Source organism: Camelus bactrianus, chromosome 4, assembly GCF_048773025.1.
Source record: "Camelus bactrianus isolate YW-2024 breed Bactrian camel chromosome 4, ASM4877302v1, whole genome shotgun sequence".
NCBI classification, from domain to species: domain Eukaryota; kingdom Metazoa; phylum Chordata; class Mammalia; order Artiodactyla; family Camelidae; genus Camelus; species Camelus bactrianus.
The window spans coordinates 85,650,857-85,662,504 of NC_133542.1; the positions used below are offsets into that span (position 1 = coordinate 85,650,857).

The 11,648-nt window shown below is 45.4% G+C and overlaps 1 long non-coding RNA gene across 1 annotated transcript; it reads right to left on the reverse strand.

Annotated features, from left to right (window-relative positions):
• Positions 1–321: 321 nt before the first annotated feature.
• Positions 322–10,529, reverse strand: LOC141577543 (uncharacterized). The gene is made up of 3 exons (XR_012506714.1): positions 8,351–10,529; positions 7,833–7,891; positions 322–5,002 (listed from the first exon to the last, which is right to left on the reverse strand). It is a non-coding gene; the product is annotated as an uncharacterized LOC141577543 (long non-coding RNA).
• Positions 10,530–11,648: the final 1,119 nt, after the last annotated feature.

The window sequence follows — 11,648 nt, forward strand, 5'->3', positions numbered from 1 at the left end:
AATATGAACATCAAAATAAACAGTGATTGTGATGAATTATAACCTTTAAAAAAAATTGAAGTATAGTCAGTTACAATGTATCAATTTCTGGTGTACAACATATACATACATTTATTTATATATATTTTTTTCTTTTTTTAATTGATGTATTGTCAGTTTACAATGTGTCAGTTTCTACTGGACAGCATAATGTTTCAGTCATACATACACATACATATGTTCATTTTCAGATTCTTTTTCATTATAGGTTACTACAAGATATTGAGTGTAGCTCCTATTCAGTAGAAGCTTGTTTATCTATTTTAGGATTATAACCTTTGGAGTAAAAGAGGACTCTATGAGTCTATGTTGATAGAAATAAATGAATAAATAAACAAATGTGGAGGAGGGAACATGCTTTCTCATGGTCTCATGCCAACTAATAAATTTATAATTACTTAGATTTAGAAAATCGCCATTTGCCACCATCACAGTAATAATTAATTCAAGCAAGAATCATCATGCTAAAGCCAGTGGGGAAAAATATGATGAAAAACTGGATCTTTATATAGAATCTCAAAGTATCTCCTCACAAGTTGTTTGTCAATTTCAAAGGGAAAAATAGTGACGTTACGGTGAGGAAACTCCTAAGACATCACCTTCGCTAAGTGATCGGTGTTAACAAAATGAGCAAAAAGACAAAAACCTCCCGATATGACGCATTAAGAGGACAAAACAGCATTTCTGTGCTGTTCCCACTGTATTCGTTTCCTGGGGGTGTGGGAAAAAGTTAACCACAAACTCGGTGACTTAAAAGAACAGAAATTTAGTCTCTCTCAGTTCTGAGGCCCAGAGGCCTGAAGTCAGTGTCAATGGGCCAAAAGCAAAGTGTCATCAGGGCCCTGCTCCTCCCAGAGGCTCTAGAGGGAAAATCTGTCCCTGACCTCTTCCAGGGTCAGCAGGGCAGACATTCCTTGCTTGAAGCCCATCCCTCCAGTCTCTGCTTCTGCAGTTCCCTCACCTCCTCCTCTTCTGTGAGGGTGAAGTCTCCCTCTAACTTCTTCTTCCAAGAATCTGCATGGTTGCACTTAGGGCCCACCTGATAATTCAGGATGATTTCCCCACCTCAAGGTCCTTGACTTCATCACATCTGCAAGGGCCCCTTTTCCCAATAAGGTACCATCTCCAGGGTCCAGGGATTAAGACCTGTTAGCTTTGGAGAGTCATTAGTCAACGATATTCACGACCTTTTGAAAATGCAAAACCAAATCTCTTCATCAGGACACAGCAGACAGACCCAGCCTGAGGGCATTCTATGGAAAAACTGGCCTGTGCTCTTCAAAAAAAATGGATGTAATGAAAGACAGAAAAAGAGTGGGGACCAGTCTGAGAATAAAGAGACACGACATAAAAAAAAAAAAATTACCATATGAGATCATGGTTGGGTGGATATGGAGAATGCCACAAGGACGTTATCAGAACAGTTGGAAAAATTTAATGCTATAATAAACGATGGTAACGTACCCATGCTAAATCTGCTGAACTTTATGTGTAGGTAAGAGAATGTTCTTGTTCTGAGGAAATGAATGCTATAGTATTTAAGTGTGCAGAGGTATCATTTAAGTCTAAAAGGACATCTCAATTAGTTCTGAAAAAAAAAACTGCTGGAGAGAGATATAAATATAGTTAGAGATATAGAGAGATAAAAAGCAAATTCGGCCAAGTGAATCTCGTGAAGTTTATATGGGAGTTCTTCATATTATTCCTGCAAATGTTCTCTGCATTTTCTAAAAGTTTGAATTACAAAAGGATATGTGTGCTTTATCCTGACTTATCGATCTGGGTACAATGTCACGTCCTCGGAAAGTTCAGCCCTGGTGACACAGTTCTGCTGGGCAGCAGGAGTGCATATTCACTAGTGAGGTTGATGTCATCGTTTCTGTGGTAATGGGTGGATGGGGAAGGGCCCGTCTGCTCACTTCATATTGGAACATCAGAGGAGGAGAGGGCAGCCTGCAGGTGGAGCCTTTCTTAAAATAAAGTTTTAATTTTTTTTTTTCTTTTTGGAACACTTTGTTGAGATACAATTCACGTACACACACAGTTCATGCATTTAAAGTGTACAATTCCATGGCTTTTAGTATATTTACACAGTTGTGCAACCATCACCACCCTCAATGTTGAAACTTTCATCCCCCCCAAAAGAAACCCCATACCTTTTATCTGTCACCCCCACGCCCTCATCCCTCACTCAGCTCGAGGCAACCACTAATCAGCTTCGGTCTCTACTGATTTGCCTATTCTGCACATTTCAGATGGAATTGTATTCTGTGTGGTCTTCTGTGCCTGGCTTCTTGCACCTAGCATGATGTGTTCAAGGGTCATCCACGTTACAGCATCATTCTTATTATACAAATGAGCCCAGATGGCCCTAGCTTGTTTATTTCTTCACATCAGGCTGAGAAAGACACTTTACATCAAAAGTCTGCCACTGCCATGCGCAAAATTTTACACATGTAGCTATTTTAAGACCAGCCCAAATAAGCAGATTTTTAGCCCGAGAGGGTCTGCCTGTTTGGCATACCCTGGGAGACTACACCGAGCATCTGACGGCCATTGACAAGATGGAACCCTGTGGCTTTAGGGCCCCAAGAGCCCTAAAGAGCTCTCTGACTCAAAGACTCCCCTCTGTGCTGCTAAGCGAGGCCATCTAGACACGTACGCCCTTGGTCTGGCCCCTCCGTCCCCGGGGTCTCCTCTGCCCTCCTCCCCTTTGAGATTGTCATAAGCTTCTGCACAGTCTTGTGTTGTGAGGAACTTCCCTGAGCACACAGTCCCGTCCAAGTGCCCCCCGAGAAAGCTTGCCATGTGTTACTGCCTCTGATGATCATCTCTTTTTCCTCAGTCCCTCCAAATCTCACGTGCCCCCTACGATTCCTTTTTCTAGTTGGATAGCGTCCCATTGTGTGGATAGACCACATTTTGTTTATCCATCCATCCTTCGGCGGACATTTGGGTTCTCTCCACATTTTGGCTATTCTTTTTGCTCCTGTGAACATTCACACCCAGGTTTTGTTTGAACACTTATTTTCATTTCTCTTGGGTATAGACCTACATGTAGAATCACTGGGTCACAAGGTGAATCTGTTTAATCCTTTGAAAAGCTGCCAGACGTTTTCCAAAGTGGCTGTGACATTTTCTATTCCTGCCAGCAGTGTATGAGGGTTCCAAATATTCCACATCCTTGCCAACACTTGTTATTATCTGACTTTTTTATTGTAGCCATGCTAGTGGGTGTGAAGTGGCAAACCATTGGGGTTTTGATTTGTATTTTCCTGATGACTAATGATGTTGAACATCTTTTCATGTGCTTTTGGTCATTTGTACATCTTCCTCGGAGAAGAACCTATTCAGATTCTTTGCTCATTTTTAAATTAGGTTATTTGGTCTTTTATTAATGAGTTGTAAGTATTCTTTATATATTCTGGAAACAAGTTCCTTATCAGATATATGATTTTGAAATATCTTCTTCTATTCTCTGTGTTGTCTTTTCACTTTTTTATGATGTCCTTTGAAGCACAAAAGTTTATTATTTTATTGATGTCCAATTTATGCATTTTTTTCTTTGGTTGCTTATGCTTTTGGTATTATATCTAAGAGTCTGTTGCCAAATCCAAGCTCAAGAAGATTTGGCCCTATGTTTTCTTCTAAGAGCTCTACAGTTTTAGCTCTTACATTTAGGTCTTTAATCCATTGTGAGTTGATTTTTTTCTGGAGTGTAGGTCATTTACCTGTGGTTCTCCACTTGTCTCAGCACCATTTGTTGAAAAGACAGTTCTTTCCCCATTGAATTGTCTTGGCATCCTTGTCCAACATCACTTGAACATAGACACATGGTTTTGTTTCTGGACTCTCAATTCTATGCCTTTGACCTGCAAATCTATCCTTAGGTCAGGACCACAATGTCTTGATGCTTGGAGTGGAGCCTTTTAAGTGACTCATTCTCCCAACTAATGAACTGCTCGGATCAAGCCCCGCCCCAGGTCCTGTCCCTTGCACCTCAGGGTGTGGTGACTTTTAAAGATGTGACGACCCTAGGTGTTAGGGCTTGGCTGTATCTCTGTCTGTGTCCTTTGTTTCTCCTTCTTGCCAACTTCTCTGTAGTCTTTGTTGGCCACGCCATCACTCTCAGGCCAGGGGCAGTGGCTCACGATGACCTGGAACAGTAGGAGAGCTGGTGGAGAGCAGTGATTAAACTCGCAGTCTACAGGAGATGGGGGTCGGGGAGGCTTCTCTGCACTCCCTGCCTCCCAGGGTTGCGGGTCCTTCAGGGTTGACTTTACTTCGCTTTTTCAGTTCTGGTTTGAGAATACCAAAGTAGAAGCCAAGGTGCGAAACAGCCTAATAAGACGGAAAAGACATCCCAGAAGTACAGAAATAATCCTTGGAAAGAAGAAGACATGGGCTCAGTTCCTCAATACTTGGGCCTCTAGCCATCAAATGTTCTCTAGCCTTTCATCCCCTGGAAGGGAGGTAAAAAGCAGATGCTGTGAAGTGAATCCATTCGTCATCAGGAGTACCATGGCTTTAAAACCCCCTCAACCTGAAACATATCCAAAAAGGGAAATTTTACAGACCCATAGGGGACATAGTAGAATCTGGAACAGGAAAGGCAACTGAAAAGAGGCAAAGATCACCGCTTTCAGGAGGGAAATATGGGGAAAGGAGACCTCCCCAAAGAGTGCTTTTCATCTGGAAGAGGGACGTGTGGAGAGGTCAGGTCGTACATTTCCAGAATGAGGTCACTTCAGGTGCCTTGCTGGGAACTGAGAAGACCTTCTATGATCTGGGAATATCTTTCATGAAAGCATCACTGGCGATCATTTTAGACAGAGGAAGTGTTGGTTAATATTTCTCATCTGGAGCCCAGCTGGAATGGGATGGGGGGCAGGAAGGCGTCCAAGGACACCTAGAAGGGCCTCTTTGTTTCCTGGATGAGAAAACGGCATCACCATTTTGCACACTGAAAGTGAAACATAAAGAAGGCAGAGAGCACACCAGATTTAATTCAGATCAGAATCCCAGAGTCCGTATCAGAGCGATAACCACTAGCCCCTGACCCCAGAGGGCACGGGGACGAAAATGTAAAAGGCACAGAGACAGGGGCCTCACTTAGACTGTCCCATCATGTCTAGGGTGGCTCACCCTGGCCTTCTCCGCTGGGACACTGAGGCCAGTCTTCTTTTCCTCACCTATAACTATGCATATTTCTGATTAACACCAGGGTAGCCAAGGGATGGAATAAAGGCTCTAAGGGGCCCATTCTGCACGGGATGCAGAGGTCCCAGCATGACAAGAGCCCCTGGTGCAGTGCCCTGTGGGGCTCTGAGGCTTTGGTCTGTCTGCAAGGCGTTATAAGCAGGGATTTTTTTTAAAATATGTTAACAATTTTTTTTACATTTTGCATGTTAAGTACCTGTTGATTTAAACAGTGCAAGTCACCAAAAAAAAAAAAAAAAATCATTACCTGGGATTCCAACTGATAAATTATTGACAGTATTTTCACAACTACTCTCCATGACTTAAAAATACACACTGTCTCTCACACACATACACAGAGGCACACTGATTTCTTTCAAAACTGGAGACTCACTGTAGGGGTTTTTTTTTTTTCACTCAATAGTCTATGACGAATATCTTCCCATGTCCGCTGACATCTTTCACAACATCGTTTTTAGCTCTGGCTTAGTGTTCCACCCGGTGGCTGCATCACAGCCTTCCAGGGAATAGCATGCTAGACTAGTGATTATAATCAGAAAGGTATGCTTTTGACTCTCCTCAGCACAGCCAGAACAGGGCTCTTTGTTAGAGCATCCTCTTGCATCTCCTAAACATCTCTTAAAGAAAAAAGGGTCCAATAAAGACCAGGGAAGATGGTGATCCCACACCAAACAAACACTGAATCCTATTTTAGAATTCCTTATTTCTGATGCTTCTCTTAAGCGCCAATGAAACTGATGGCTTCCCTGAAACAGGTAATGCCTAACTGAGATAACACATGTAAAGTGATTTGTAAGATATAAAATTGCTATAAAATAATGATAACAAGAACAATAAGCATAGCATTTTCATTATAAATTAGGTTCTAGAATTTGGGTCTACAATGGGAACCTTTAGAATTATACAAAGCACATTCTCTGACATAAATCTTAGCAATGTCCTCCTAGGGCAGTCTACCCAGGCAATAGGTATAAAAGCAAAAATAAACAAATGGGACCTAATTAAACTTATAAGCTTCTGCACAACAAAGGAAACCATAAGCAAAACAAAATGACAACCTATGGAATGGGAGAAGATATTTGCAAATGATGCAACTGACAAAGGCTTAATTTCAGGAATATACAAACAGCTCATACAACTTAATAAGAAAAAAACAAACAACCCAATCCAAAAATGGACAGAAGACCTAAACAAGCAATTCTCCAATGAAGATATACAAATGGCCAATAGGCATGTGAAAAAAATGCTCCATATCGCTAATTATCAGAGAAATGCAAATCAAAACTATAATAAGGTATCACCTCACACAGTCAGAATGGCCATCATTCAAACATCCATGAACAATAAATGCTGGAGAGGGTGTGGAAAAAAGGAAACCCTCCATACTGCTGGTGGGAATGTATTTTGGGGCAGCCATTATGGAAAACATTTTGGATATTCCTCAAAAAACTAAAAATAGACTTACAATCCAGCTGTCTTACTTCTGGATATATATTCAGAGGGAACTCTAATTCAAAAAGATATATGCACCCCAATGTTCATAGCAGCACTATTTACAATAGCCAAGACATGAAAACAACCTAAATGTTCATCAATAGATGACTAGATAAAGAAGTTATGGTATATTTATATAATGGAATACTACTCAGCCATAAAAAATGAAATAATGCCATTTGCAGCAACATAGATGGACCTAGAGATCATCATTCTAAATGAAGTAAGCCAGAAAGAGAAGAAAAATACCATATGATATCAGTCATGTGTGGGATCTAAAAAAAAAAAAGAAAAAATAAGGACACTATGAACTCATCTACAAAACAGAAACAGACTCACAGACATAGTAAACAATCTTATGGTTATGGGCAAAGGGGTGGGAAGGAATAAATTTGGGAGTTTGAGATTTATAAATATTAGCCAGTATATATAAAAATAGATTTTTAAGAAGTTTCGTCTGAATAGCGTAGGGAACTATATTCAATATCTTGCAATAACCTTTAATGAAAAAAACATGAAAACGAATATATGTATGTACATGCATGACTCGGACATTGTGCTGTACACCAGAAATTGACACATTGTAACTGACCATACTTCAGTAAAAAAAAAGAGAAAAAAATATTTAAAAGAAAATTTATAACACTTAAAAAAAAAAAAGAATTACATAAAGCAAGAGCTTGTTACACATTAGCTGTATGTGTTCCTGAAAAGAGTGGGACAAAGCAAATGTTTACTAGATCTCGGAGGCTTCTATCTTTCTCGGGTTTGATAGACTTTAGACTTTGAGGCTCTTTCTCTGTCGGTCCTCTTTCCCCATAGCTCCTCCCCCCACACACCACACTTTCAGATCCATCTTTCTACCAGAGTGAGGCTTAGGTCTCTGACGCCCCTCCCTTCTCCTTGCACCAACCATGGTCCTTCTCTTCACAGCATCTTAGCTTTTTCCATCCAGCAAAGCCCTCTCTGGTCCAGATTCACTTTTATCTCCTGTTCTTACTTACCTTGATTTTGGTGGACGTGGTTTTTCCCCATCATCCCCAAAGCCAGCCCTCCAAAATAAACACACACGTACTTACGCATGTATGCCAGATTAGAGGTTTGATGGATGGCTCATTTACATGCACAATATTGTCTCCTGTGGGAGAGGAAACAGACCAACAGGAAAAACGGACTGGGACATTATGCTGTACACCAGGAATGGACACATTGTAACTGACTCTACCTCAATTAAATAAAAAAGAGGAAAACTGACTCCCTAAATTAGCCTCCAGCTAGTCATCGTCACCCCGGGAGTACAATCCAGGTGCGCTAACCCAGAGTGGACACTGTCAGACCGCAGAGCTGGGCTGTCGGCTGGGTCCAGTCAGCTGTGTGACCCCATGAAGTTGGGGCTACCTCATATTCACATTCGCTACAAAGAGCTGGACGTGGGAAACACTCGGGAAATAGGGCTGACTTGATTCCGTCCTTTCTTTCAGAGCAGAGGGCCGTGGAACTAAGAGGCTGGATGGAGCGTGTTTGGAAGAACAGCCCACACTTCCGGACGGAGCCTTTCCAGGCGGTGCATTTCACACACTTCACAATAGCGGTTTACCTCTCAGCGCGCTGCCAGCTCCCGGGGGCTCCGCTGCATGCGTTCTGTTTGAGTGCCAGGAAAAAGGATTCTTTTCATTGCCAACCATGGGTTTTTTTTTTTTTTTTTTTTTTAAATACGTGAGCAAGCGGCTCCCCTGCATCTTTTAAATCTCCCTCCTCTGAGCACTTACTTGGCTGCAGCCCTGAGCAGAGAGAGGGGAGAAATGCAGAGTGGATTTGTCCACAGGAGGATGTTATTATCAGCAGCCGCACGGCTTGCTTTCCTCCCCGACCCCTTTGTGGTGGGGCGGGCGGGCGCGGGGAGGCGGGGAGACACGCCAGTTCTGTGAGTGGGTGGGCAGACAGAAGAGGGAGTTCCCTTCTTGGGATTCTCATAACTGGTCTGTGGTTTGCATCCCATTCATCTGGAGGGCTCTGGTATTAATCAGTAGCAGCTTGCGCTGAAGCTGCCGCCACTGTCACAAATACGCTAAACCCCATTGGGGGTCTCTTGCCTCCTTCCCGCCAATCAGCTCCTGCTTTACTTTAAACCGAAGTCCCTCCAAGTGTCCTTAATCTCTTGGATTACGTACAGTTCTTATTATTTGAACTAAAGGCAGTACGTACATAGAGTTAAAAAAAAAAAAAAACCAAAAACCAACAACAGGACAGAGAAATGTACAATGAAATCCCAGGTGCCCCTCCCTTAAAGGAACTGCTAGAGATCGGACACTTACAGAAGAATGTCAGCTCCTAAATCAGGAACGATTATGAACTTTTGATTTATATAAAAGGAATTTCTCTATAGCCGCAACTCTGGCCCTGGCTGGCTTGACTTACTACGCATTAGTGCTCACTCAGACTAGCATGCCATCACTCCAGTCCCCGCTTTATAATGGCTGTGCTGTGTTCTAACCTATGGTTCTATCTAATGTATTCACTTAGTTTTCTGTCGATGGTTGTTTTGGTGGTTTGCAGTTTTTCACCCGGCAGCTTCAGTGGCAGAAGTCTCCTGACTGGAATGTGGGTCCTGGCGGTCATCGCAGGTCGGTCCTGCTTTAGGAGTCCACCAGCCAGTGGCCGAGCCCAGGGACTCTCAGAGATGCTCCAAGGCCCAGCACTGGGTGCTGGAGAGGTGCAGTTGGGCTCCTGGGCCCTAAACTGGGATGCGCACAAGACCCTCCAGAGGGAGTGGGGCCAACATCCTCTGGGAGCCTGCGCCCGGGCCCTGGTCCTATTTCTACAGAAGACTAAGACGCGCAGGGGGCATGGACCAGCCGTTCATCGTGCTCTGACTCTGAGCCTGGGCCCTCCTCCTCGGCGCAGGGATAGGCATCGTCAGCCCCTCACGAGCGCAGGGACTCAGGTACCAATGTTAGGTTGCCTGCCCGGGTCAACACTCTTCTTTCCTCGTGGCACCTGCCACAGGATTGCTTCTCTAACAATTCTGAGTTTGGAATACCTTCCTTCCCACCCTTGCTTTGCCCTCCTTTTAGCACTCTTTTCTCGTTTTTTAATGCTGTCTCCTTTCAGGATTAACTAAATGAGATCAACAAGCTCTTACTGAGCACCTGCTTTTTGCAGAACACTCCTCCTTCTCCTTACCCGGTAGTGTCCAAATGTGAGGCACGGTTGTCTAAGGGAGTCCACAGCCTCAAATCATGCCCCTTAAGCCACAGACACAAGAAATCTCCCTTCCCAAGACTTCCTTAGAAGGAAACCACAGGAAGCCCACAGGACAAGTGGTCTGAGGGGAAGCGGGTCCTCTCTGCCATCTTGGGTCACCTGCCAATGCAGCGAGCACAGGGCTCCCCGAGGCTGCACTCTGAGCTCTGGGCCACAGGGGGCTTGGAGGGGAGGGGTCTTAGAGGTCCCTGGGGTGAAGAAGACATGCGGGTGCCTCCAGGGCTGGAGACTGAGGTAGGAGGTGTACGCGGTCAGAAGTCAGACTCCTGTACCTTGCCCCACCACCCACCCCACCAGTCCCCACTGGAAATGGGCTCTGAGAGGTGGATTGACAGCAGGTCACACAGCCCCCCGGGCTCCTGCTGCCTTCGGGCTCCTGGGCTGTCAGCAAGGCCATGGGACCTCCCCAAACTGCTTCAGGGTTGGAATGAGGCAGCCATTCCCTGGGCAGTTCCCGAGACCGGGCACTATCTCAACCCCGCAACAGCCCTGTGAGCCAGCTATCCATACTCACATTTTATAGGTGGGAAGACAGAAGCTAAGGCTAGGAAACTGTGTGCCCCAGAACACAGAGCATCTATAAGCCAGGCAGACGAACTGCGTGAGCCCGACACAGGGAGGAAACCTGGGTGGCAGCCTGGGGCGGACGGGAGGTGGCTCTGGCTGGGGCGCTGGGAAGCAGTGGCGTTATAAGGGCCCTTTGGGCCTTGTCTTCCTTGAATGGGGCTATTTATCGGTGAATCCATAACACTGGGGTGGCAGATTGGACCCTCTGGCAAAGCTCTTGGCAGGCTTTCCCTAATGGAACATCCAGAGAGAAAAAGTCCCCTGTCCTCTGCCGTGTCCCTCGTAACCTCCAGCCCCACCCACAGGGACCTTGTTTGGTCTGGCAGACAAGGGAGCCCATTCAGAGCCCTGGGGTGGCACAGACAGGGTCTGGCCCAGGAGCCTGGACCCCACGTCTGGTTGGCAGAGGCTTGGAGGGGCCTCTGGAAGCCTCCTTCGGCCTGGGATGGGGAGGGCGCTGACTTTACTCTGGCCGGTGAGGACGGCTGACTTTACAGTTCCGTCCTGCTCCATAAACCAGAAAGCCACTTCCAGCTGGCGGAAGGGAGCCCAGTGGGTGGGTGCCTGGTGCCGCCCTGCTGTGGGAGGGGGCCGGCGGGGTGGGCCGCGGTCTCTGCTGGCCTCAGGGACGGCGATCCTCCAGCCATCACAGCCATGTCCTGTGGTGGTGGTGGTGGGGAGAGCAATATTTGCTGTACCCGTCCCCGGCTTGGACATCAGAGAGCTTTCTTTTTATACAAGGTGGGGATGCCCAAAGCTTTTTATTTTCCCAGGGATGGGAAACACTGCCTTCTCTTAGGCTCAAACCGCATCTGATCAGGAAGGGGCCGTGAGCAAGTGAATGCCACAGAAAGTGCTCCTGGGCTCCCCCCACTTTGGAGGTGGGACAGGCCCTCATTTCCCACTCGGTCCCAGGGTGAGAAGTCCCAGTGCCCAGAGCCGGCCCTGGCCACCGGACGTCAAGGTCACCGTGAGGAACGGTCATTCCCAGCTTCTCTCCCCTCTGCCCTCTTGTCAGCCACGACTGCTTACGTCTCGCTGAAGGTTATGATGTTTGAATATTA